Source organism: Canis lupus, chromosome 4, assembly GCF_011100685.1.
Source record: "Canis lupus familiaris isolate Mischka breed German Shepherd chromosome 4, alternate assembly UU_Cfam_GSD_1.0, whole genome shotgun sequence".
Taxonomy (NCBI): Eukaryota; Metazoa; Chordata; class Mammalia; order Carnivora; family Canidae; genus Canis; species Canis lupus.
Window position 1 is genome coordinate 5,401,815 of NC_049225.1, and position 25,326 is coordinate 5,427,140.

Consider the following 25,326-nt stretch of genomic DNA (forward strand, 5'->3'; position numbering starts at 1 on the left):
TAGAGCTCCATCACGCACCTGTTCCCTTGGAGATGGAAGGACAGTGGAATTAACAGGTGGCCTGTGAAATGACCTGGTGAGGGACAGTTACCACCTTACACTCTATCTTGGTTGCGGTCTAGGGCAGGCCCAGCCCCAACACCCTAATGCCTCTGCAGTCTCCCATATAGTTTATCCGGCCAAGGGCTTAGAGATTCATCTGGGACTCTGGAACCTTTTAGGGAACAAAGCTTAGCTGCTTCTTCACTTTCACCCACCGTAAGTAAGAGAAGGGAGAGGAGGGGTGCCTGGGTGTCTCAGCAGTTGAGCATCTGCCTTAGGCTCTGGGTGTGATCCCCAATCCGGGGATTGAGTCCTGCGTCAGGCTTCCTGTGGGGAGCCTGCTTCTCCCTCTGCCTGTGTGTGTGTGTCTCTCTCTGTGTCTCTCATGAATGAATGAATGAATGAATGAATGAATGAATAAATAATCTTAAAAAAAGAGAGAAGGGAAAGGAGCTGTTAGCAAGTACTTGTGCATAATGCTTGGTGCCATTTGTATGTCATTTTATGTAATCCTCTAAACAAGTCCTCTGAAACCTCTCTGTTCTACTGGTAGGAATGAAGGCTCGGAGGGGCAATCACCGTGCCTAAGGCCATTTGGCTGGTAAGTGACTGATGCTGGGTCCAGGGAGGAGAACAAGAGCGGAGCTCTGGAGTCCCTCTTCCCCTTGCTTTAATGAAAACAGCTCTGCCTTCACCTATGTTGCTCCCATTACATTTTGGTTTGAAGAATGAATTCTACTGTGAAAGAGTCTGTGTTGTCTGGACAGGTCCATTCTGTTTCTCATTATCCCCCATCCTGGGGGTGTTGAATTGGCAGCACCTCCTGACTCCCTGCCCTGCCCCCACCTCACTCCTGCTACTTTTGCTCCTACTGGATCCTAGTGGATCTGAGGGGTCCCACTGAAGGGTGTTATTGGGAATTGAAAGCTCAGAGGAGCTCAAGACTGAGAGAGAGCTAAGGCAGTTGCAAAGGTGATTCTATAACCTGCCCAGCCCAGTCTGGTCCTCCAACCCATTGCCACAACCAGCGCCGTGTTGGAGGGCCCAGCAGTGGAGCAAAGCTGACATTTTCCCCAAGGGGTATAATAGGGAGACATTGTTGTGGGCACTCTCTCCCTTCTTCTTCCACATCACAACCAAAGGGTCCTCCAGCCAGCTGTGTCAGTTACTCAGCAGTGTCTTTGGAAGAACTAGAAACTCAGGAATCACTCAAATCAAGTTGAGGGAATTTTAAAGGTACTTGAGCTCATTGTATACTTTTAGAGTTTGAATTTCCTTTTGCATCTAATAACCAAGGGTCCTTGGTGCTCTGTTATCATCCTACTCAAAGGTGTTTTAGAATACTAGAAATAAAAACATTTTTAATATCATCCTCCTCATCATCATTATTATCACGATGATACCCCCTTTGGCTTCTAAGCTGGGTTGAATCTAATGTGGATGGGGGAAGCCAGCCCCATTATTCTCACCACCATTACTAATAAAATCATGCTGAATTAAATATTCAGCCTCTATAGGAGAAGCTCAATAGGCTAGGTCCAACACCACCCTTCAGAAAATTCAAATTTTGGAGATAGGGAAAATGGCCATCCAGAGAGGAGCTCATTTATTCTACATTCCTTGCAAAGATAAAGGAAATCTTTAGAAAACACTGTGCTCTGCTCTCTCCAGTGATTGGAAGCAGTTACAGCTTGTGAGGATCTTGTGTCTGGGCAGAATTCCATAGCAGCATGGCAGCATTTTGTGACCAACACCTGGGCTGTGTGTGAGCAAGCAGGTGTGCTCAGAACCAAGCAGCCATGTGTTGCACCCTTATACTCTTGTTGTGGATTAGGGGATGCAAGGACCTTCCATCAAGCTTGATGGGAATAGGCTCAAACTGGTGAGGATTGCAACAAAATAAGCAATGATGTATCATCTGTGGTCCACAGCTGGAGAAGAGTTGTATTCTATTAACAAATACCTAGGGGCAGCTCAGGTGGCTCAGCGGTTTAGCGCCGCCTTCAGCCCAGGGCCTGATCCTGGAGTCCTGGGATCAAGTCGCACATCAGGCTCCCTGCATGGAGACTGCTTCTCCCTCTGCCTGTGTGTCTGCCTTTCTCTCTGTGTCTCAAATAAATAAATAAATAAATAAATAAATAAATAAATAAATAAATAAATCTTTAAAAAAAAAACCCAACCCAAACACCTAGATATTGGTGCAAGCATTTTACAAATACTAATTTATTTTTAATCCTCATACCAATTATTGTTCTCACTTTATTATTCCTATTTTCACATAAGAAAATGAGGCACAGAGAGGTTAAATAACCAGAACAAGATCACACAGCCAGTCTATTGGAGAGCTGGAATGGGGTCCAGGCCATTTGGATCTAGAGTCTAGGATGTACTTACTATTCATGAAACATCTCTCAGGTGCCCTGGGCTTGGCAGTGGAGATGAGAATCCAATCCAGCATGGCTCTTCCTTTCTAGTAACTTACAGTCAATGAGGGCTTAGGTTTTATTATTTTATTTTTATTTTTAAATATTTTATTTATCCGAGAGAGAGAGAGGCAGAGACACAGGAGAGGGAGAAGCAGGCTCCATGCAGGGAGCCCGATGTGGGACTCAATCCCGGGACTCCAGGATCACGCCCTGGGCTGAAGGCAGGTGCCAAACCACTGAGCCACCCAGGAATCCCAAGGGCTTATGTTTTAAAAGAAGTCTTGCCCTATAAGGTTCTATACCTCATCTCCTACACTTCATTCCTCTGTACAGCTACATCAACCTCACTCAGCTACAGGGATTACAAACAAATACTACAGGGATGTAGTGGCTAATTTTATGTATGAGCCAGGGTAGGCTATGGTACCCCAGTACTAGTTTAGATGTCACTGTGAAGATATTTTTTAGGTATAAATAACATTTAAGTCAGTGATTTTGAAGAAAACAGATTACCCATCATAATGTTGGGGGGCCTCATCTAATCAGTTGAAGGCCTTAGGAGGAAAACCTGAGGCTCCCAAGGAAGAAGGACTTCTGCCTCCAGGCTTGAGACTGCAAAAGTAACTCTTCCCTGGGTCTTCAGCTTGTCAGTCCGCCCTGCAGGTTTCAGATTTGCCTGCAATTGTGTGAGCCCCCTCCCTAAAATAAATCACTTTCTTTATGCACATGCCCTGTTGGTCTATTCCTCTGGAGAACCCTGTCGAATGCAAGGGGGAAAAGTTGTATTTCTGAGCCTCGGTAATGAAATTCTTCAGTGGCAAATGAGTTCTGTAAACAGGTGGCCAGAACATAAACAAAGGTGTTTGAGAACAGTAGAATCTTCTGTAGGATTTCTGTAATGCAGATACCTCTTATGTGATCCTCATGGCATGTGAGAAAGGAGTTGAATCTGAGAATTCAGAAATTCTGACCCTGGTCCTGGGCTCGGATCTCTACATGCTCATGGTTGGTAAGTTGGAAAGGATAAGGTCCCTCCTTCCAGCAGGAAGGTTCATCCATCCTACCGCATGCCACCACTTCCAGTGTATAATACAAAACACGTCATGCCAGGAGTTGGGCTGGAAATTTGCACGTGATGATTCTTGCAACAGCTCTGAATGGTAGGCATAGCATTTCTAATTTGCTATTCACAGAGAAACATTTTCTGAAGTGTCATGGCCAGGAGTTGGCACTTACCCATTTCATCTGCGGAGATGGTGCCCCCATCTGCAGGGATGGTGAGGGCGTCCTATCCCAGTCCTCTGGTGAGACACAGAAAAAGCTGCTATGGGAATGGTGTAAGGACTGGTGGACAAGCAAGGACACAAGGGAGTAGCTGAAAGTACTTCCAGGGACAGGAGAGCCTCTGACGGGCTCTGCTGGTATCTGAGAGTGCCCTGTGAGAGGAGCCTACAAATGGCCTTGGCTATAATTTACCCACCCCAATTAGCTACAACAACAGCCTTTACAAGCAAATCAAAGGGGAAAAATAGCTTTTCCAAACTGGGGACAGTTGCCTCAGTGCCACATTATGGTGATAAGCACTTGGACCTTATTCCAGGCGAGAGTCAAATGAAACCCAAAGTTTTCCTCTGAACAAGGCTGCTCCATGAAACAGATTTGTCACTCAGCGAGTCTGGCTGTCTCTCTAGGCCCCTTGCTAAACCTCAGGGATACCTTCACAGAAAGCTTGAAGCTTTGCCAATTCAAAACACAGCATTTCCTTCTGCTCAAGCCTTGGCCAGGAAAAGTCAGGTAGGGACCCATATTTTAAGCAAGTCTGCTATGTGTGAATGCACGCTCCCAGAGTTCGTTTGAGAGGAACATGTTAAACAGGAGCATTGGAATGGACCAGTTATTCCCAGCTGCACCTCTGCTGTGTTAATGGTAGAATCAGGGTGTGGGACTGCCTTGAGGATACTCACCTGGCAGTGAGCAACACCTGGGCTGTGTGTGGGCAAGCAGGCAACCCCCCATGCTGTTTCTTTGGGAAAAATGCACTCCAAGTATCTTTGTTGGTTGGTAGGTTGACTGGCCAATGAACCGATGGATTCATTCATTTATTAAGTCAGTCATTGCCTGCTATACACCAGGAAGTCACCACGGATGCCAAGACTGTTCTCTTGATCTGAACAGCAACAGTGAGGGGGGTGCCTGGGTGGGAGGGAGGGGACAGTGCTACAAGATACTCAGGGAGGACTGTGCTTCAGCCAGGCATTTCTACATGTTGTCTCAGGAGTCAAGAAACAAAGGGCAAAGGGCAGAAGTGATTCCTTATTCACATGTCACTTGACACATACAGGTCATCCAAAAATCAAGTCTTTGCAAGTCTGAGAAAAGTTGGGCTTCCCTGACTCGGTTGGATGAACCAATGAACTTCTTGATGGCTGGGCTGGGTCTTAGATATTCTGGTTTCCTTAGATACCTCACATAGAGCAAGGACCAATCCGGTCAATCAATACACATTTGATAAAGTCAAACCAAGTTCTGCTGTCCTGAAGCCTGCTTTTGTTTGTTAGGCTTTAAGTGGTTAAGCATGTCTTGATTTGGTTGGAGTCTCGGCTCTCACTGGGGTTTTGTGATTGAATGTGTATTTTAGGGATATACTCTCCAGGGAATGGAGAATTTTCTAAAGCACAAATAGTATGTGGGTGTTCTTTACATAATGGCTCAATCCCAGTATCCCACCTTGGCTTAGAGAAGTCTAAGGTGCTGGAGAGGAAGGCCAATCATGGCTTTTGGGAAATTCTTGTGTGGGAAAATGTAGGATTTCAAATAAGATGTCTGCTTAAGTTGTAATGTTGACAGGAGTGTGGGTGACAATAAAGAGAATGCTAATCACTGAATGTTCTCTTCCAACCACCTCTGCTATCCATGGTGGCCATGCATTCATCTCTGCTTCAGCAGAACTTACGGGGTTGATGACACTTTGCAATTCTAGAAGGATCTTGTCAAGAAATCTCATCATAAACATAATTCATTTTGGCCAAGGAAGCTAGGGCTGTGAGCACCCTTATGTTGGATTCACTCTGTTCTAATTATTTTGTCAAAGAGACTTCTCTTGCTTCCATTTTCAGATGCCTCTGTCTTTGTCAAATCCTAGCGATCAAACTTGAACCACAGGCTCAGGTGTGGGATTCAGAGCTGGGGAAAGAGGGAACAGGCAGGATTCTACATACTCATAGTTGCTTTGTGAAGGCAAGGGCACTTACTTTTGTTGGTCATTATAGTAAAAATGCTGTTAGCTAGTTAGTGTTCATGGAGCATGCGTGATGCCCGACATGGTGCTAAGCACTTTTCATGCATTATCTCACATGCTTCTCCAGCACTCAACAAGACACTGTTTTCCTCCCACTTTTACAGATGGAGGAAACTGAAGTTTCAACGTAGCATGTCCAAGGCCCTGTCTTGGATCAGGGTCCCAGAAGTGGACCTTCAGATGAGGATTTGTGGGCAGGTGACATGTTGGACAAGTGATTCCTGGAGAAACTCGTTTGGAGGGGGTGGGGTGAGCCAGACTGGGAGGCCAGTGAAGTTAGGGGAGCATCTCAGGTAATTCCCTGGGCGAGTGGCTTCTGTGAGGTCCCACAGGCCAGCCTGGCTTCATGGGTGTGCATCCTGTGCCTGCAGGCTCCATGCTCAGAAGAGCCCCATGCTCAGAAGGGCCCTTGATGCTCTGCTGTTGCTGTCTTGAAATTCTTAATAACTTTGGAAAAAAGGACCTGCATTTTCATTTTGCATTTGGCTCTGCAAGGGGAAAGTGGATGCCCCCTTCATGGATGCCCTCACTGGGGGCAAGGGGATGGGGGGTTTATACTTCTTCCATTGCGTATACTTGATCATTGGGTGAGGCCCGCATCTTAACCATTCCCACATTTTTCTAGTTCTTTATATATGCAAGTAAAGCTGTCTAATGGCAGGCAGGCAATACTCTGCCTCTTGCATTGGCATGCATTTTCAGATAATGAGTCCTAAGAGCAGGGACTGCCCATTTAAAAAAAACAAACAAACTATCATTCCTCTTACAGGCCCATGGACTGTAATGCAAGAGGCACATTCAATAAATATACTAAATATAAATAAGGAATCAATGTTAGGGTGAACTTGCTATTTGATCTGTACTACGAGCAATGTTCTGGAAGTGTTCAAATATCTCCTGTATACCTGTACCGTGTTCTGAAAAAATGTCCTCTGTGCACTGTGCATCAGATCTTTAAAAGATATTGACTTGGAAACTTTGGCTGCTTGTTCTGAGCTATGCTTTAGTCCTTGGTTTGCTGTCCTCACAGCAGGACCTGTAGGGGAGAAGGGGGTTAGACAGAGACCCTTCTAGACTGTACCTCCAGTAAAATCTTCCTTCCTCCTTCCCTTTGTCTTCATTGTCTTAATGGCCCATTGTACCCAGTCATGTTCTCTTTCTCTTCCTCTTAGCATTTTTGCTGTGTGTTCACCTTGTATTTTAATCAGGTCTGATTCACTGGACTAGCAAAGGTGGTGTGCTCATCCTGATGAAAGGACCCATCCGTGTGATTCATCAGGGCCATCGGGCTAGAAATCAACAAGCAAACCACTGCCAAACCTTCGACTTCCTTGCATGGGAAACCAGCAGGGACAGGTTCTCTCTTTTTTATTTCCACAAAATGTACATCCCCAAAGCATACAGAGAAGCACATGCTGGATCATAGTGTCGTTGTTTACTCAAGATGCCTGCAAAGGCTGAAAGAGGAAGGAGTGGACATTTGGCCATCAAAGCCAACTGGAGGAATTTTTAAAGGAAGAGGCGGCTTAAAAATCTAGGCGGAAGCTGTGGTGAGAAGGCCATTCTTTGTGTCTTCAGGCAAGTCCCGATCTCAGGCATCTCTGTTTAAACTCTTATGTGTGAACATCCCCACCTCCCCCCATAGCTTGTCCTGGGAGGGAAAGAAACCTGTCAAGAGAGCCATTCCTCAGAAGGAATGAGAAGGAAGGAGAAACACAGATGTGTGTGGACTCTGGGATGCTTGGGTGCGGCCAGTTGGGAGCCTTCCTTCTGGACTCATCCCTCCCATCCACCCCCACAAAGATTCCATCTGGGAGGGAGTGTCTTGGACCAGCAAAGAGTTAAATTTTTGTGAAAGGCTTCCAAAGGGCCCTCTGCACTCCCCCCTTCCAGTGGGAGGACAGCTGGCTGAAGATCAGCATTTATATCCAATTAGGTTCTTTACCAGTGCTTGGTAGTTTCATATCCTAGAAAATTTTCACTTTCTGCCTCCACAAGGACTGTCGTAAGCCATTCCCCAAAAAACTATCTCCAGATGAAAAACTATAGACATGGCCCCCAGGACCCAGTATAGACTTGCAGCCATCATTCTCTCTCTGTCTCCGTGTCTGTCTGCATGTGTGTGTCTCTCTCCCATCTACCACTTCACCGTGGCTCACCATCGTTCTCCATCCCACCCACATAACCTCAGAAACTACAGAAGAAGAGTTTCCATTTTAATTCTGACATTACGAGGCTATCTATTTTGTGACTCTGAATTGTTAGTCCAAAAATGGTACTTTCTATTAGAGGTTTGATACTTTTTTTTTTTTTTTTTGGTCTAAGGGAACAAGATGGCTGAATATACAAAGCATGTGGTTTAATTAACTCTGCATTTCTTCAGAAGTCAGGGTAATAGTGAAAACCTATTTTAATGGAGAGAGCCCACTATCATTTGAGGCTTTAAACTTGAGCCTTTGAAAAAATAATGAATCAGGTAGCTTCATACCAGTATTGCTACATTTTCCTGCCTTTTAAAGCACTTTCTGATATTACCAGAATCTTCTGATAATGAAAGAATTAAATCATGAGATTCATCATGACAATTTTTAAAGCAGCCTTTCCTCGTCATTACCTATTACAATCTGAAGGAGCAGAGGAGAGACTTCCTCTAGATTGTTTTGATTAGGATTACTGTGTCTGATTGGACTAATATCTAGACTTCACCAGTGAGGCTGTGGAGTGCTTCTATGGATGTGTTCGAGAAAGATATATTTCTTTCCACCACCATAGGCTCTATCCCTCTATCCACTCTTTTTTGTTCAGCTCCTGGGTGCATTGTGCAAGTCACCAGGCTTAACAGGTGTTTGCTTATTGGTGATTTATCATACTCTTTTCTGATGCCATCACTGACAGAGCTTGGTTTCCCCTTTTGTCCCCATGTACAAAGGACTTAAATGCTTGCAATTGAAAAACTGTCAAATCTATTTGCATAAATCCTTTTTTTTTTCTGTCTTTCAAACTACAAGACTTAGATTTTCTCTCATGATGTTTGCTTTGTTTTAATGAACTTGACCACACATTGGATAGGATGTTTCCTGCTTGCTTCTGAGTGCAATCCTGTATGCAGTCTTCAGGGCCTGCATACAGGAGCAGCTGTATAATTTGTAGGGTCCAGTGGAAACTAGAACTGCAGGAGTCCTTCCCTGTTTGATATGAGGAATTTCAAGCTGGTGACAGCAGAACATTGGGCCACCAATGGGGACTCTGCAACTGTACAGATCACACTCCCATGAAGTCTGTCATTCCTACAGAGGAACTTTTTATGACTAACCCTAAGCGTGATCTATGACTTAGCCTGACTTTGTTCCTTTGCTATTTTTAGCTTGTAAATGGGGTAAGATCATCCTGTATCTCTCAGTGCTTTGAAAAGATTCCACCGACTACTGGCTTCTATTGGCACTACTGAAAAGTCTACTGTCAAAGTCTACCCCCACCCTTGGTTTCACCCTTTGGCACACTTTTTCCTTACAATGTGTCTGGTTTTTTTTTTTTTTTTTGTATTTTATTTTATTTTTTATTTTTATTTTTTTAATTTATTTTTTATTGGTGTTCAATCTACCAACATACAGAATAACACCCAGTGCCCGTCACCCATTCACTCCCACCCCCCGCCCTCCTCCCCTTCCACCACCCCTAGTTCATTTCCCAGAGTTAGCAGTCTTTACGTTCTGTCTCCCTTTCTGATATTTCCCACACATTTCTTCTCCCTTCCCTTATATTCCCTTTCACTATTATTTATATTCCCCAAATGAATGAGAACATATAATGTTTGTCCTTCTCCGACTGACTTACTTCACTCAGCATAATACCCTCCAGTTCCATCCACGTTGAAGCAAATGGTGGGTATTTGTCATTTCTAATAGCTGAGTAATATTCCATTGTATACATAAACCTCATCTTCTTTATCCATTCATCTTTCGTTGGACACCGAGGCTCCTTCCACAGTTTGGCTATCGTGGCCATTGCTGCTATAAACATCGGGGTGCAGGTGTCCTGGCGTTTCATTGCATTTGTATCTTTGGGGTAAATCCCCAAAAGTGCAATTGCTGGGTCGTAGGGCAGGTATATTTTTAACTGTTTGAGGAACCTCCACACAGTTTTCCAGAGTGGCTGCACCAGTTCACATTCCCACCAACAGTGTAAGAGGGTTCCCTTTTCTCCGCATCCTCTCCAACATTTGTTGTTTCCTGCCTTGTTAATTTTCCCCATTCTCACTGGTGTGAGGTGGTATCTCATTGTAGTTTTGATTTGTATTTCCCTGATGGCAAGTGATGCAGAACATTTTCTCATATGCATTATGGCCATGTCTATGTCTTCCTCTGTGAGATTTCTGTTCATGTCTTTTGCCCATTTCATGATTGGATTGTTTGTTTCTTTGGTGTTGAGTTTAATAAGTTCTTTATAGATCTTGGAAACTAGCCCTTTATCTGATATGTCATTTGCAAATATCTTCTCCCATTCTGTAGGTTGTCTTTGAGTTTTGTTGACTGTATCCTTTGCTGTGTAAAAGCTTCTTATCTTGATGAAGTCCCAATAGTTCATTTTTGCTTTTGTTTCTTTTGTCTTCGTGGATGTATCTTGCAAGAAGTTACTATGGCCGAGTTCAAAAAGGGTGTTGCCTGTGTTCTTCTCTAGGATTTTGATGGAATCTTGTCTCACATTTAGATCTTTCATCCATTTTGAGTTTATCTTTGTGTATGGTGAAAGAGAGTGGTCTAGTTTCATTCTTCTGCATGTGGATGTCCAATTTTCCCAGCACCATTTATTGAAGAGACTGTCTTTCTTCCAATGGATAGTCTTTCCTCCTTTATCGAATATTAGTTGCCCATAAAGTTCAGGGTCCACTTCTGGATTCTCTATTCTGTTCCACTGATCTATGTGTCTGTTTTTGTGCCAGTACCACACTGTCTTGATGACCACAGCTTTGTAGTACAACCTGAAATCTGGCATTGTGATGCCCCCAGATATGGTTTTCTTTTTTAAAATTCCCCTGGCTATTCGGGGTCTTTTCTGATTCCACACAAATCTTAAAATAATTTGTTCTAACTCTCTGAAGAAAGTCCATGGTATTTTGATAGGGATTGCATTAAACGTGTATATTGCCCTGGGTAACATTGACATTTTCACAATATTAATTCTGCCAATCCATGAGCATGGAATATTTTTCCATCTCTTTGTGTCTTCCTCAATTTCTTTCAGAAGTGTTCTATAGTTTTGAGGGTATAGATCCTTTACATCTTTGGTTAGGTTTATTCCTAGGTATCTTATGCTTTTGGGTGCAATTGTAAATGGGATTGACTCCTTAATTTCTCTTTCTTCAGTCTCATTGTTAGTGTATAGAAATGCCACTGACTTCTGGGCATTGATTTTGTATCCTGCCACGCTACCGAATTGCTCTATGAGTTCTAGCAATAATGTGTCTGGTTTTGTGTATCTTATTTCAAGTCAATTTTGCTTCCTCGGTCTGATTTTCATCCTAGAGAGTTTTCAGCCCCTATCTTTAAAATATTGCCTCTTGTTCCAGTCTTTCCAGAGCTCCTGTGTGATGCACATTAGAGCTTCTTGTTTATCTTCCGTGTCTTTAACTTCTCTTTCACTTTGAAAATCACTTTGTCTTTTTGTGCTGTCCTCCAGGTGATCTCCTTCCAAACCATTTTCTGGGTCACAGGTCTCTCTTTAGCTGTCTAATCTTATTGTAAAACCCACTCATTAGATTTCTGTTTTTAATGATATACATTTCATTTCTAGAACTTATATTTGGTCCTTTTTCAAATAGGCCTTGTCTTTTTTTTTTTTTTAGCAGAGTCTGATTATTTGCTCATAATTTTGATTCTCCCTTTCACATTTTTAAATTATCTTAACCAAAATTTTTAGCCCCTTCTGATAGTTTAATTATCCAATGTTTTTGATATGACCCATGCCGTCTACTGTGTCTGTTGACTCTGATTCTTTGTGCTCATGTCCCTTGAAGCATTTTGTAGTTTTTGATTGTGAGCTTCTATTTCCAAGAACATTCATGATGGGAATCTTGAGTGGCCAGGGTTAAGGATCTGTCACCACAGAGAAACTTCTCATTTGCTGCATCAAGTGCCCCTGTGGTATTACTAGATTGGGACTGTTTTCATGTTAATTAATTGGCTGAGAGTTCTCAGACCATACAGGTGTGTCAGTTTAAACCCCAGGGCTGTGTGCAGTGTGGCCTGAGGTTATGAAACTCAAGGTGACTTTTTTTTTCCCTGCCAGAGCTCCCACTGCACCAGCAGCCAAAGTGTCAGCACCTGCTCTGGTGCTCAGCCTGCTAGTTGCCCTCAGGGATTTCCTTTACTGATCTCAGCTGTGCTTTTAAACCATGTTTGTTATTTTTGTACAGCATATCTAGGTATTTTGTGGCCGGAGGTTTTTCAGATTCTCCTCCATGATAATGCCACAAATGGTAGTTTCTGTCATTCTGAATGTCATTCTGAATTTCTGAGCCCAGAAAAAGCTTTCTCACTATGATTACATATTTTGAGATCTCCCTAGTTGTTAGAGATGGATAGTGGTAAGGGTTGCACAATAGGGTGAATGTACCTAATGTCACCAAAAAAAATGGCTAAGTTGGCCAGGAACCCTGGCCAAACTCATGGCAATTCTGCTGCACTAACCAGAAGATTCCCTTATTTTCATATGCAGCTTTTAATTTAGATGAGGTTTTGGTTTTGTTCTGCAGAGAAAACAGCTAATGTACGCTTTGCTAAAAATGACTAGAGTGCACAAATGGTTGGATTTATTTAGTACCAAAATGTGACATGTTTCAAAAAAAAAAGAATCTTAGGAATTTGAGGACACTGGGAGGGTTGCTCAGCATTGAAAAGCGAACCGAGGAAAAAGGTATTTTGGTTTCCCTGTGCCATGCATGCTCTCTGGTTTTGAATAATGCAAACATCTCTTTCTGTTGTTCCTTCCTGTTGAGTTTCCCGCGCCTTAGAGATCTACTTTACCAGAAAATGAGAAACTCTTTGCCCAGGGAAGCACCAGAGCCATGAAGTCAGATTACTGTAAAGGTTTCATGGCTGAGTCAGCGGGAGGGCAGCTGGTGATCACTTCCTGTCTTACCCAGAGGAAGGAGCTGCCCCGGAAAGGGACATTGACACCAGACAAACTTTAGATGGTTCCTTTACCTCTCTAGGGGCGAATAAGGCTCTCTGCATGGAAGGTTCTGCTATCTGGATGGGGACAATCTAGCCCCCTGGACCAGGAAGGAAAGTCATTCATTTATTCATTCATTCATCAGTCCTCCCTCTTCTTAGAGTGGAGTGAGGAGGGCTTTGTGGGAAATGTAGGCAGGAAACTTTCAATATGACTACAGATGTGTACTTAACGTTGCTGTTTTTTTTTTTTTTTTTGGTTTGGAAATCTTAATTACTCTGAATGAAAAATACTCAGTAATGTCCACAGTTTTTGTTGTGGTTACTATTCTGCGAACATGCTTTTAGGAAAAACACAGTGCAGGGGCCTGGCCTTTGCTGATGAGGCAATTCTGGGTCCCTGTGTTCACTCTTTGTTTTTTTTCTTTCAAATAACACTCATCCGGCATTATGTATTAGGGCTTTGAACGGGTGCTGTGGGGCTCAAATGATAAATGATAAATAGTCCCTGTCTTTAAGAATCTCTGTTTAATGCCTTGTAGAAAGGCCAGCACATATACAGAAGGAAAATGCTAAATGGAATGCAATTAATCTTCAAATGATCTAATTAAAGAATCAGAATGAGTAGTCCTACCACTTTTTTTTTTATTGTGATAAAACATACATAATAGAAATTTACCTTCTTACCCATTTTTTAGTGGCTTTGAGTACATTTGCACTGTTGTGCCGCCCTCATTCCCATCCATCTCCAGGACTTTTTCATCTTCCCAAACTGAAACTCTGCTTTATTCAACACTAAATCCCCACGCCCCTCTCTCCCTCAGCCCCTGGTAGCCACTGGTCTACTCTCTGTCTCTATGAATTTAATGCCTCTAGGGACCTCATATAAGTGGAATCCTACAGCATTTGTCGTTTTGTGTCTGGTTTATCCATTACCTTTTTAATCGAAGGAAATACGACTTACTGAAGAGAAAATGTCCACCCTGTCATTGACTGACTCATCACTTGGCTTGGCCCAGAGTAAGACGGTTAACTTTCCATTATGGGCTCAGCTCTACAATAACACGACCATTTTAGTATCTTTTCTTGAAGACTCCATCACAATGTTGTGATATTAGTTAATTCAAGTTGATTGACATGATTATAGCCTTAAGAGGTTGCCACTGCCTGAAAACATGTCCTAGCCTCCCTTCTCAGGGGGTGGTGGGGTGAAGTTAGCAGCTTGCAGGTGGATAGCGTGTGGTGGCTCTGTGGAAAGACCTGCTGGCTTCCACAGGTTGCATGTCTCACAATGCTTCACATGTGAGCACATAGCAAGCCCTGTAAGTCTCTCAGCTCAGATGCCTGCCAGAAGCCCAGGCCCTGGGGACTCCTCTCCAGACATGTGCTCTGAACCGGACTGTCTAAAATCTTTCCTCTGGAAACAATCAGGCACTCGTCAAAGGGTCAATATCTCACCGACTGCTTCTGAGCACATGTTACATTTGAGATCTGCCCTATGTTGGGAGCTGAAACATTTTGGCTTGTCTCACTGGAGTTAGGGAAAGGCCTGAAGTCATGAGGATGGCTGGTTCAGGTTTCCCACTGTGTTTCTGGGGCACCTGGATAGTCAGCAGCCTGAATTTTATACCTTACAGCAAGTCTGGTCTATTGAGTAGGAGTCAACATGGCAGCTTCATGCCATGAACAAGGGGCTCAGTTTCTTGGGGTTCACTTCTTTATTCCACCAGGATATAAGCTCTACAAGGGCTGATCTGATCAGTCCTGGATCCTCAGCGCCTACAAAAGAGCCTGGAACAAAATGTGAATATCTCCTACAAACTGGAGGAGATATCCGTTGTCAGGATATTTAGTCAATCAACATACTGAAAATTATGTTGCTAGAAACCAGAAAATAATACCACTATTAAATGCATCCATGCAAGCTACTTAATCAAGAAATATCCCCAACTACCTAGTTCTTTAAGAAACTAGAATGGGGGAAGCCTGGGTGGCTCAGTTGGATAAGCATCTGCCTTTGGCTTGCATGATTCCAGGGTCCTGGGATGGAGCCCCATGTCAGATTCCCTGCTCAGCAGGGAGTCTGCTTCTCCCTCACCCTCTGTAGCTCCCCCCCTACTTCTGTGGTCTCACTCTTTCTCACTTAAATAAATAAGTAAAATCTTTTAAAAATATTAAAAAAAATTTTTAAAAACTAGAAAGGTGGGCAGCCTGAGTAGCTCAGCTGTTTAGCGCTGCCTTCAGCCCAAGGCGTGATTCTGGAGACCCGGGATCCAGTCCCATGTTGGGCTCCCTGCATGGAGCCTGCTTCTCCCTCTGCCTGTGTCTCTGTCTCTCTCTCTCTCTGTGTCTCTGTGTCTCTCATGAATAAATAAAAAAAATCTTAAAAAAAAACTAGAAAGGAAAAATAAATGTTTTTCTTCTTTTAAAAAAATTAGTTGTTTTCTCCTAAAATAACATCACTTTGTTCTTAACAAATGTTGTGGAGTCTTCTGGATGTATCAGTGAAACACTTAGCATTGAAAGAGGAAATTAACTACGTGAATTTTCAGGATATTTGTTATCTATTGGTTCTCTAATATGGTTAAATGCTAATATTGTCTCTGAGAATGTGATGCTGCGCTTGTGAAGCAATTGTTATAACAGGGCCTCTGTGTAACATTTTCTTGCGTAGGATTATATTAAAAAAAACACACACACGCACAACAACAATAACAAAACCCCTAATAAGCTGAGGTCTTGGAAAACATTAGAAAATAGACTCTCTACAGGCTTACCACATAAGCATGCTGTTTCATTCCCCAACGGACTCTGATTGGTTTTGAGTGGGCAGTTCTTCCTTTGTCTCTGGGGCTTGGGCCTCACTTCTGTTTTCTGACCACCAGCCAGCCATGCTGTCTTCATGGAAGTCATGCAGTGGAAGGTGACGTGATTCTCCATGACTCCTCTGGGGCCTTGCACAGATGTGAAGTCCATCACCAGCGCACTGCTCTCAGAGAGGGTGCAGGGAAGCCGTGCGGTCCGCCAGAGCAGGGGCTTATGAACAGAGCAGGGGTTGATACTTCCTGTCTGGATGCCCACAAATGTCATCAAGGAATCCTCGCAGTTCTTCTTTCTTCTTTCCTTTTATTTGTATGGTTATCAGTGCACGTTGCTTTTGTACTTGCAGGGATCATGTCTGGACAAATAAGCCAAAGACTAAGCCTATAATTGAAGCAGCATTCCATGTTCCTCAAAGATGTTGGCTTTCCAGCTCCCCACAGCTCAGTACAAGGCCCCGCCCTGGACAACAGATCTTTCTGGGCCACCCGTCATGCTGGGGATAAGACATCTTCAAAAATGTAGAATATTTTTGGAGCTCTGATCCTGACCGCCACATCCCCAGTCGCTTTTGGACTAGACAGCCACCTCCTCAGATTCTTGGGGCCTCATCACACCCCTTCACCTGTGACTAGACAAGGACTAAGGGATCGGGGCAGTGTGGGAAGGGGTTGTCAAGAAGGCTGTCACTGACCAGGCCCCACAGCCTCCTGGAGGCAGACTGGCTGGAAGCGCAGTGCTTTCTGTGTCAGCCGATGCAGAGCAGGTGCTGAGGCAGGTGATGGGAAGGGAACCTGGGATCAGAGCCTTCCCTGGAGTAATGATTCCTGATGACACTGCTGATGTACTGCTGGCTGTGGCAGCCTGTCTGGGAGGTCATCCCCACCCTCAGGTCATCCTTCGTGTAGAGAAAGATCACTGGGAGGTATTGCATGGTTGGGGTGCTACCTGCACTGACCACTTTTGTTTGTCCACTTGGCTTGGGTCCCTGGACCCCACTTTGAGCAGGTGACTGGCTGACATCACAGAACACTGAGTACATAGGATGGTTTGGGAGTACTTCAGCATGGTGGCAAGGGAGGGTACTTCGAAAGCGAATGGCCTTGGTGCCCTGGCCCTCCCCTCTATTCTTTGAAATCTAACGGCATTCTAGCACTTCCTTTTGCTTGTTGCATTACTTAGGGGAACGGTAGCAGCAGTAGCAAATAAAGCCTCCAGCACCAGAGCCTTAACACTGATGGTTACGTCCTGTTCAGGTTCATGGGTGACCGTCCTCAGGTGATGATGCAGGAACCCAGGCTCCTTCCAGCTTGTGGCTCTGCGGTCTCCTAGGCCCTTGAAGATCTCTGCACTGAAGGTGAGAGAAAGTTAAGCTTACATTAGCCTGAAGTGACACATTCCATTGACTGGAGAACAGGGAGATGTAATCCCAGTGAGAATTCTGTGCTATGGCCGGGACGGTGCCAGTGTTGATGGACAGTTAGTTTCCCTGTCACAGTAGTGGGATAAACTTCCAAAGCTTCAATTTCCTCATCTGTAAACAGAAATTGAACCTACATCTGAGAGTCACCATGAGGACAAGTGCTAACATACGTGATGTGGCTAAGCTGGAGCCTGACATGGACAGGGCCCTCCACCTGGGGCTGCAATTACAGCCAGTGGGAGAGGGCCTGTCTCATCTGCTGGAGCCAGGGTGGTTCAGGCTCACGTGTGCCCCAACTACTGCAAGGGCTCCCTGTCTATCCTGTGCTTCTGTGCAAAGAGGTTTCATACATAAGACGGTTATGCAATATGCATTCTGTATCATGATTATTATGTAAATGTGAGTCTATGTCATAATGATTATTAGGTAATATGTATTAGGTATTGTGATCATTTTGTAAGTGCCAGTGAATGGCTTACTCTAACATATGTCCCATGGACTAATATTCCTGGGGCATTGGCATAAGCTTTGGAATATTTTCCCATTGTTTGCTACCTCTCAAAAGACTTTTGTTTATCAAAGCAATATAGATCACTGCAAAAATTGCCAACACACAGACAGCTAGAAAGTGGAGCTTAAAAGTCTCCTTCCCACACTTAGTGCCTCTTCTCCTACCATTGTTGGGTAAGCAACCATCGTTAACACTTTCGGCAAATCCTTCCAGAAATACTCTGTGTTTATATGCAAGTATATTTAAATCCTCTCTTTTTACACAAAAGCAAATCATGCTAAAATGTTATTCCGCAACTCCTTTTTCTGCTTCCTTGTCTGCTCTACTCGCTGCTTTTAACAGCCACACAGTATTCCATCATGGCCTGAGCCCCAGTTTATTTTATTTAACCAGAGGCAAGAGCTTTATTTGTCAGTAAAAAGGCATCAAACTCTCCTTTTGTCCATGTGAGTTGATGGCTAACTCCCCAAGCTGACCTCCCCAGCAAATTGCAGGTGCCCCCTGAAATCACAATCCCATATGGGTGCCTCTGGGATTCACGTGCCTCCTACCAGGGCATCCCTCAACATCCCAGGACTTGAACAAGTGTAGTTTAAAAGCTCCTGCTTATTCTCTCAGGGATGAAGTCACAGGGGTGGGGGGAGGAGTGTGGGATGGGGGGCGGGGTGAAATAAACTGTCAGAAGTCTGCAGGAACTCCTTCCCTGTGCCTGTAACCTCAAGCTGGCTCAAAATAGCAAAGCAATCTTTATTGTCTCCTCCAGGGCACTGGGCACACTTGGTTCAACCTTCAGAGATCTGGGCCCAGAGAAAGGTAGATCAGAAAAGGAATCCTCTTCTGCTGCTCCATTCATTTGGATTAAGACTTTTTAATGTAGTGAGGAAACCAGGAGGTTCTTGCAACCGTGCTCAAGTCCCAGATGGGCGATAGTGGTTCTGCGTTCAATGATTATGCACCATGTCACTCATCCACATCACAGGAACCCATCTGACTTCGGCCCTAGGATATTGTTTTCACACATCCATGTGCCACCTTCTGATTTCCTTTTTCCCATCTTTGCATACAGCCTTTACTAATTTATTTAACATTTATATACCGAACAATTTCACTTCTAAACCTACAAACCATTTTAGGTCTGTCTTAATCCTGAGCAATGTCTCAGAGTTGGGTTGGGTATGTGTTCAGTTATATTTTTTTGAATAAACACATCATGATAAATCAACTCTTTAAAAAATCGCTCTTCATACCTCAGTGCCACACCAAGCTTTGGCAATTGCTGCCCAAGGAACTCCCACATCTCTTTAAAGGAGATGTATCTCTTTGAACAATTTAAGAGGAGACCATTCCGAGATCTTTGAATCACGTAGGATTTGCACAATAAGAAGACAATGTCCATTTATTCTCCTGCATCAGCACAGCATGGTATTTTTGGCCACAGTGATCCTCATGGAATATTTTTTGCTTTTTCTGGAAAGCGAATAAATGACTCCCTTCCCAATTACCACTGAGGATAAGTAGTAAAGAGTGAGGGAGCGCCCAGGGACTCCAGCTCTAGCAGATGTAGACATCTTTTTATTGCTTTGCATGCACTGGGCCAGGCTCACATTAGTTCTATTTTTAGATTTTCGGATTGACTTGGTGAATCTGGCCTCCTTTTCAACAGATCATATTAATGAACTGCAGATGGTCCATAATTGATTCCTCTCGATCACGATTTATTTTGCATGCAGGCAAATGTCCTTAATGTCTCCTCGGGGAATAGTCACCTAGTTTCTAAAGCCCCTGCTCTGTCTGGGAACAGGTTTTCTCTTTGGTTTCAACATCAGAGGAGAGACTATTCTAGATGGATTCAGTGAAGCGCTTGGATGTATGCTTGGCATCCCTGGGAATTTGTAGGGAGTTTGGAATCCTGGCAGTTAGTTTTGCATTCAGTTACATGAGATGCTGATCCCTATCAGCTTGGTGGATGAGGCAGGGGCTGCGTTACTGGATGACATTCAGGAACATTTCCCCTACCTACTAACATACTTGTGAGCTCCAGTATTCTAGCAGTCTGCCCAAATCATTCCTCTCCTCCCCTGGCCACACCTTGAAGTATCAATGTAGGTCTAGGTCTCCAAAGGCATTTTTTATTTTGGGTTCAACAGACTTTTCCTTAAGAGGCTCTCATTTTCCCCTTTGGCTCCATGTGAGATCTCACTTGGGGTGACCAAGCACCGGCAGGGCGTCTGGGTGTTCGCATGAGTTTGCGCACATGACAGCGCAAGATGCTGTCCAACCCCACTGAGAGGAGCCACAGATGGTGCTGACAGGACTGCTGCTGGCTCAGGCTGGGCGTTTACTCAACTGAAACAGAGAACCAAGAGGAGTGATGGAAAGAGAAGACAAAGTTTCATCCATGTTCATGCTCCAAACAAACATCTATCGATTTCCTGGTGAGTCACTAACTCAAGTTGGGTAACTAAATCTCACTAATCAGACAGCTGGATTTATCCCTGTAATATCCCGCTTGGCGCTTTACCCAGGATGCCCATTTTTCATCTGGAGGAAGGGTCTCACTGTCACCCAGGAGGCATGTGGTCACATCCATTCTGCATCGGATGCTTTGTACCAAGAGACAATTTACATGTTCATCTGGATAAACACATAATTTGAAAGCTGAAGCTTCTGTATAAACATCATAACTTCATTTTCAGGTCAGACAACTTTTGCTCTATTATTATCTGCCCTTTGGATTATTTGAGCTCCTATTCACCATAGAAATCACAGAGAGTTACCTTTCTTATATTAAGCTATAACTGACATCTTACCTTATTTTAGTTTCAGGTGTACAGCATAATGATTCAATATTTGTATGTATTGTGAAATGATCACCACAAAAAAACCTCATTCACATCTGTCACCACCCATAATTACAGAATTTTTTTTCTTGTGATGAGAACATTTAAGATTTACTCTCTTAACAACTTCCAAATATGAAGTACAGTGTAGTACTGTAGGCTGTACATGACACCCCATGGACTTATAATAATTTTAACTTTTGGAATTGAGAACTCATGTTGTCCAAATATGTTCTGGGACAGCCTTCAAAAGGACCAAACCTCAGCTGTCCTACAGTTGACTTGATCTTTTAGAACATCTCCAAGCTGATGGGTTGGACAAAGCACATCAGTAATGAATCTTGTTGGCTTTGAGATGGACAGCAGCTCATACTTGTCTTTCCAGATGTTGCTCTGGTCTGTGGACAGTTCAGTCTGCTCTCTTCGGGAGGATGCACATGGTGTGAGTGGAAGGCTCTGCCATTCTCCCCAGTTCTTCCTTGTGGCTTCCAAGCCTACTTCTGATGGCCTTGATTATGACAGAGTCTATTATCTAAGGAAATGCAGGGTTCTAGCAAAAAGTGAATAGTTACTTTCATTCGTCCTGAATTGAATTATCAAGGTGCCTGACAGTTGTGTGTTACAAGACTTTTGGACAGGTGGCCATCAGAAAGCATTGTTTGCTTAGCTTAATTCTCTTTAGGCACCAACATCTCTGAAATCCAGCAACAAGACTCTGGGAAGTCACTTGACTCCCATTGTCACCTCTAATGGGCAACATTTAATGGACTAACATTTTGTGGTTTGGTATAGTTAGGAAATTTCCGATCTCTGCTGATAAAGGAGTTTATTATTTTTCTAGCACATAATTCTGAGGGATTACTGGCTTGAGAATTTTAATTGACCTCAGTAGATCCCAGTTAGGAGGAAGACGGGGTGATTGTGGAGTGGAGTTTGATCACAGATTTATAAATACTGAATGATAGGCTCAATGCCTATCATTTATCCTTCAATGATTTTTTTTAAAAGACTCTATTTATTTATTTGAGAGAGAGTGCGTGAATGCACAAGCAGGGGGAGGGGCAGAGGGAGAGAGAGAAGCAAACTCCTTGCTGAGCAGGGAGCCTGATGTGGGGCTCGATCCCAGGACTCTGAAATCATGACCTGAGCTGAAGACAGATGCTTTTTTTTTTTTTTTTTTTTGAAGACAGATGCTCAACCGACTGAGCCACTTCTATCCTTCAAAGCTTTTTTAAAGTTCACAATTGGCTAGCATTTATTTGAAATAAATCCCTCATCCTTCTTTCTGAAAAAGCCTGTCTTGGGCACCTGTGCTTCCTTCAATTTGCTCTTGGAATTAAATGGGGAGAAGACTTAACTGGAGAAGACTAAGTGGAGCTTTTCATGCACATTACCTTTTGACTAAAGAATGTCTCATACTGACCCAGGGCCTCCGCACCCCCAGAGAAATTTGCTGTTTTGGCAGGTCATTCGTCTTTGTCATTCAGAGGATAAAGATGCTGAAGAAGAAAGGAGCAAAATGCCTGATGCCTCAGGATTTGTGGACTCTTCCATGTGAAGCCTGGAAGGGGCTTTGCAGATTAGGATCAGCATTTAGAGTGACCTCACCACGTATGTATGTGGAATTAGGACGAAGGTGTGTAGGATGCTGAATTAACTGGACCAAGGTTAAAAATCCCAGCGTGGCCTCTTACAAACTGCTTGACTCTGGGAAAATTCCTTATACCTTCCAATCCTTAGGTCCTTCATCTGAAAAATGGGATGCTACCACGCCTGTCTCATGGAGCTGCTGTTAGCTAAAATGAAACAAAGGAGGAAAAAGCCCTTTGCACAGTCTGGAGCATTACCAGAGTCCTGGAATATTTCCAGCAAATGTTGGTTCATGTCCTCTTCACATGCAAAGGGAAAGCGACTTGTCACAAAAGCCGGGTCCCCTTGAGCAGGCCTACAGGGCAAGCTTTGTTTGGGTTGAGGCTGCCAGGACTCAAACGGCACCCTGACTCTGAAAATGATTATTCAGAGTGCTGCATTTTTGCCTCTGTGAAGCCAATATCCTGACTATGTTGGTGTTAGGAGCCTAACCTGTGATTTCGCTTTCTTGTGGTTGGGAGATGGACTGGACGGTCCCTGACAGACCCATGGGGAGCTGTCCAAACAAAGTTGAGAGAGTGGACTGTGATCCATGGGCAGTATCTCTGTGCTCCTGTGCCAACAGCAGTAATGATCGATCAGTCAATCAGCAAACCAAAAAATAAAATCATGGATGTTTTCTACATGCCGGACACTGTGGTAAGTGATTTCCATTCTGATTCCACAGCAGGACCTCTGCAGAAATACCAGGACTCACACATTCATTCCTACAGCAGCCCTAGGAGTTCTGTGCTGTTTTCATCCCTGCCTCACAGATGAGGAAACAGTCATAGAGAAAGCACTTAATGGTTTACAAAGCATTTGAATATAGCATATACTTTTTTGAGTACCAAGCCGTACATAACAGTAGTCAGAAATATGGACAATATAGAATTAAAGAAGAAAACTCAGTCACTCTTCATCCTATTACTCGGGGAAGTTGCTACACAGATGTTTTTTGGATGGTTAACAGGGATGGAGGTAAGGGTGATGAGGATACATTTTGTAGACACAGAAACGAGGGCTTAAAGACAGTGGCCCATAGTCTGTAGCAGAGCCAGGCCTCACTCACATTTTCCTGCATTTCTCTACCTCTTTAATTAGCCAGAGATTTTTTGGAGGTCTAAATCTCTGTTGGATTTGCCAGTTCCCCTTCTGCCTTGGAGAAGGCCCCAAAGGATTCTTTGCAGGTGACTGGAACCGAGGTGGGTTGATCTGTGAGGGTACTTCTGTCACTCTCAGGTTTCTAACCTGTGAGCTTCAGGTCCCTGGAGGAAGGGGTCCGCCAGAGTCATTGCAGGGACTTGAGGTACCTGTGCTGGCCAAACCTGCAGAGGCTAACTATTGCCTCCCACTCGTGTGAGCTATTATTTGTCAAATTATATGTAGATGATTATGGTTAATAAAATATATATTTGCTTGTAAGCATACCTGAATTATTTTTAAAAAATATTTGATTTACTTATTTGAGAGAGAGAGAGAGAGAGAGAGAGAGAGAGAGAGAAAAGCATGAGCAGGGGGAGGGGCAGGGGAAGAGGAAGAAGCAGATTTCTCACTGAGCAGGGAGCCTGACATGGGGCTCAGTCCCAGGACTCTGGGATCATGACCTGAGCCTAAGGCAGATGTTTAACCCACTGAGCCACCCGGCTGTCCTGGGATACCTGAATTCTTTATGAGCTTTTGTCATTATGTATTTTCTTAATCAAGAAATATTAGGGGCACCTGGGTGGCTCCGTGGTTGAGTGTTCAGCTTTTGGTTCAGGTCGTGATCCCTGGCACGTGATTTGGGCTCCTGGCAGGGAAACTGCTTCTCCCTCTGCCTATGTCTCTGTGTCTCTCTCTGTGTCTCTCATGAATAAATGGATAAAAATCTTAAAAAAAAATTAAACACACAACCATTATCATGTGAGAGTCTGCCATATTTTGGGGGTTTACAAAGCCATGTACAAAGGGGTTCCCATATAGAGATATAGTAGCTGTTAATACAGAGGAGAACCAAGGTCAATATGGTGACAAACCATTGAAACCCCAGGCCCAGCAAGGCAGACGTCTGCATCCTGCATGGGGGAGCCCAGCAAGAGGACAGCAGGAATTAGGAGAGACTTCTATGTAATGAGGTCTGGGAAAAGCTCACTCATTTGTGGGGTTTGTGGCATCATGTTTATGAAACACCCACTTGATTTGGTGATTTTTTTTTATTTTAAAGATTTTATTTATTTATTCATGAGAGACACCGAGAGAGAGAGAGAGAGAGAGAGAGAGAGAGACAGAGAGAGAGAGAGACAGGCAGAGGGAGAAGCAGGCTCCATGCAAGGATCCCGACGTGGGACTTGATCCTGGGTCTCCAGGATCAGGCCCTGGGCCAAAGGCAGGCGCTAAGCCACTAAGCCACCGGGGCTGCCCGATTTGGTGATTTTTAAAATGAGCTTTTAGGTGCACCTGGGTGGCTCAGTTGGTTAAGTATCTGCCTTTGGCTCAGGTCATGATCTCAGGGATCATGGCCTGGGATCGAGGCCCATGTCAGGCTCCCTGCTTAGTGAAGAGTCTGCTTCTCCCTCTCCCTCTGCCCCGTCCCACTTTATTGGTCTCAAACAAATTTTTAAAAATCTTTTAAAAAGATTTTTTAAAAAATGAGATTTTATCTAAACTCATTTTCATGCCATGTGAACCCAGTCTGTTGGGACAGCTAATCCAATAGAAATGGAGATGCTGACTTACTTTGTGCCTCTGACCTTTCAGAGGGAAAAAATGGTATTATCTACTGTGATGGTGGGAAGCAGCCCCCCATGTCCTTTCTCAGGGCAAGGAAAGATGCCACCAAGTTGCTTGTCCCACACTGCTACATGTCTCCTGGTGGGGTGGAGCCTCTCAGCACCCTCTGGCCTGTCACCTGGGGCCCTTCCCTTCTGTCATATAGTTGCAGGTTCCATGCCTATTTCCTCTGCCAGATTTTAGGCTTTGTACATGCAGGCTGTGTCTGCTGAGCCTTCTTTCCTGGGTCCAGCACAAGATATATTCAAAAATATTTGTTGAGTGAATAAATCAGTGAATGGATGAGTATATGAATAGTTAAGTATGACTTTGACTTGACAAGTTAGAGATTGAAAAAGTTTTAAGGAGATTTTAAAGTCTGGATCACTATTTATTAAATGTGCCTATTCAGTTTTT

The 25,326-nt window shown here is 43.9% G+C and overlaps 1 long non-coding RNA gene across 6 annotated transcripts in view; it reads left to right on the forward strand.

Annotated features, from left to right (window-relative positions):
- The first annotated feature begins 15 nt into the window (after positions 1 to 15).
- LOC102155344 overlaps positions 16 to 25,326 on the forward strand; it is a 39,951-nt gene continuing 14,640 nt past the window's right edge. For 2 of the 6 annotated variants that reach the window (XR_005357759.1, XR_005357758.1), the window contains exons 1-3: positions 21 to 258; positions 596 to 643; positions 17,012 to 17,112. This is a non-coding gene — a long non-coding RNA (uncharacterized LOC102155344). Of the gene's footprint in view, positions 259 to 595; positions 644 to 17,011; positions 17,113 to 20,044; positions 20,125 to 20,214; positions 20,386 to 21,994; positions 22,819 to 25,326 lie in introns of all 6 variants that reach the window. The other 4 variants (XR_005357756.1, XR_005357757.1, XR_005357755.1 and 1 more) reach the window with 4 other exon arrangements.